General features: G+C 30.6%; 1 long non-coding RNA gene across 1 annotated transcript; it reads right to left on the reverse strand.

Moving 5' to 3' along the window:
* On the reverse strand, positions 1–457 carry LOC115879011. Its single transcript, XR_004049649.1, has 3 exons — positions 267–457; positions 80–215; positions 1–25 (listed from the first exon to the last, which is right to left on the reverse strand). It is a non-coding gene; the product is annotated as an uncharacterized LOC115879011 (long non-coding RNA).
* Between the last annotated feature and the right edge of the window lie 2,727 nt (positions 458–3,184).

The following is a 3,184-nucleotide window of genomic DNA, read 5'->3' on the forward strand; positions in this document are numbered from 1 at the left end:
CAGCTGCACACATTGTATTTAACATCTAAATATTTCATATAATGAGCAACTGTACTACCTATATTATATGGTAACTTACTTGTAGATACCCAATCCAACTATTAAGACATTCTGCGGCTGCTACCTTTAAAGTATTAGGACTAAGTTGTTGGGTTTCATACGTCTCTTTACCTTCACAGGGTTCTGGCTCTCCATGCCCACTTTGATGGGGCTCCCTATTAACAAAAAACAATAAACAAATGTTCTTTATTTGAAATATAAGCTACCTCTCCATATTTGGTGTTTATTTAATAATAAGACAATCGAGACAGAGTATTGCTAAGTGACATAATTGACCTTTTGCAAATATACATGTTCATGTAGTTTTCCTTCGTTATTAAAAAGGATAGAAAAAGAATATTTAAATAAAAACAAAGATTAAAATTTTATATTTCGTACGTAACCTCATTTTTAGTTGTCAAAGTCATTGCCACAGAATAAATATGTAAGTTATAATTATATATTTTCTGTGGTTATAAAAGATAAGTTTAAAGGCTTCTTAATAGATGTCGCCACGTAAATTTTAAATATGAAATTTGTATATCTGGTTGCCTAACATGTGCGCATTAAAATTGATTCAAATAAGAATTTTTTAATTGATATTTATTAGTTATTTTTATTTTATTAAATTTGTTTACTGATAATTGTAAATTATAATTTTATTGATGGATATAATTAGTTAATAAAACAAAGGGTAATAATGGAATAAATGATACATATCTGCTTTAATATAATTAATTTATTGTTTACATATTTTTTTCATATTATATATTTTTTTCGTTTATGGATCTATAGTTCTGTAATTGTGGTGAATCCATAATTTTGGTGAAGTAGCGTCACAGAAATGGCTGACTGATCCAGTAGAAACCTCTAAAAATTAGAATTATTATTATATTTCGTATAAAAAATAATACAATATCTGACAATACGATCGAATAAAAACGGCGTTAGCGATGGCTATAAAATGAAGATCGCTGTCATTTTATATGGAAAATTATATGGGGAATGTCATCGATCGTCATTTATAAGCCAACTGGATGCCGTTTTTTTTTGTATCAAGAATTACACAGAAAATCCAGAAAAGATCTAGTGGTGCTCAAAATTTTGGCAGAAAATCTTTTTTTTTGGAAATTTTCAAAGTAAAATAACTTGGTTATTTTGGACTTTTTTGAAAAACGGCAAAGAGAAAATATGTTTCTTTTATCTAGATCTACCTGTCCTGAAAATCTCTGCACTTATTTAAGACTCACTCTGTATATACCGCTTAAAAACATATGAGTAAAGGTCAAAGACAACACAATTATACTTGTAAGTAAAAATTTATGTTTTTTTAGGATATTATGTCTTACAATGTTATATCTTACAATGACCCGAAATTGTCCTATGAAGAGACAACCCTATTTCCAGAGATCTTGTCTACAGGTATGGAAACAATACAATCGAAAAAAAAAACGGCGTCAAAGACAGCTGGGTATCGATGACAATTTTGGCGAGGTCGAGTCCTAGACTTGGTTTTTACTCTTCTTTATTTTTAATGGCAATTTTTAATAAATGACTAGAAATTGATCTCGCCAAAATGTTTATCGATTGTCATTCCCCATCCGTCTTTGACGCCGTTTTTTTTTTTTCGATTATATGGTATTAATAATACATCCAAAGCAATTTAGTTTCACAAGAAATAATTACAAATTTATTATCGATTGGCCTTATTTTGTCTTTTTTTATCTTGACACTGTGTATTCAAGTACCAAGTACCTGCTTTTATTCAAATAAAATAGTTCTTTAACTGAAATTCCTTTGAAATGTAAACAACAACATTGCAAGATATAAAAAAATGGACAACAGTTGTCTCAAAAATTATTAATATTTCATTCAGCCAACAAAATTCACCTACACCCATGCTCCGCATCGATTCTATTCACCGTCTTCCAGTGGCGTTCCGCCAATGGGGTTCATTCCCACACTCTACGCAATTCTATTGTTCTGCGTGACCCCTTTTTTCCTTTCTTTGTGTTCGGAGCAAAGCTGCACGCTAACTGGACATCCTGCCCCGCTAGTATGCTCTGTGGCCATTGGTCGGACGGTCGCCATCTTGGACGGCCTGTCCTTTACCGACGAGCGTAGGGGGGAAACACCGTGCTAGGGGACCGTGTGGTGAAAGGGGACACGACACAAAGGGGACAGTAGTGTGTTAAATTCGAGGGAAACGTTCTCAGGTTTAATATTGATGTATTGAAAGCAGAGAATTCGTGATTTTATCATTCAGAAATAAATATACTTAGGTATGGGGTTCAACACAATGATAAAAAATGTTAATTTAACATTTAAACTATAATAGTTCAAAAATAACATATTTGTTACACGACGCATGAGTTTTGCAGCTTGAGACAAAGTCGAGAGCTGCAATCATGCCGAGTGAACATTTTTTCTACAAATCGAATCAAAATTCTTATTTAAATGTTTATTAAAAATATTTTACAGTACCTAATTCACAGAATAATATTAATACTAACAACGACACTTTTATTTTTTTTAATAACTTTTTTTTGAGTTCATTTTAATTTTAATGTTGCAGTTTGAAAAATTTACTAAGGTACTTGATGGACAGCAAAAATTTTGACTTGTAAAAGAGTAGATAGTGTAAAAAATAGCTACTTTTTGCACGATCGTAGAAAAAAGTTATTTTTACTCTGAATAGAACAAGCTATTTTTTTTTTCAAATGCCACAAATAATTTTTTAAACAACTTCATACATTGCAAATAATATAAAAATATATAAAAGTCATATATCTTGTAATTATATATCGATAAACTATGGTTACGCTCGTTGAATTTAACACTTTATATGTCATTTAATAATACTTATATTTAGAGCGAGTTACGTTTTAAAAAATATTCAGAAATTATTATTTCAAGGAATTTATTACGAGTAGAAAAAATATTGTGCTGGGTTGGCGTTGGTTTCTCTGTAATTTGACAAATAAATATAATAATTCGCAACCGAAATGGCTCAAAACGGAATAAGTAAATTACCAAAAAGATATTCAGGCTGAGGCGACAAACGTCATATCCAAACTACTTCCATTAAAATCCCGATTAACTTTATGAAAAGGAATACAAGAAATTTTCAAAAAATGGAAGCAAT

Source organism: Sitophilus oryzae, unplaced genomic scaffold (genome assembly GCF_002938485.1).
Source record: "Sitophilus oryzae breed Bouriz unplaced genomic scaffold, Soryzae_2.0 scaffold_154_pilon_pilon, whole genome shotgun sequence".
Classification (NCBI taxonomy): Eukaryota; Metazoa; Arthropoda; class Insecta; order Coleoptera; family Curculionidae; genus Sitophilus; species Sitophilus oryzae.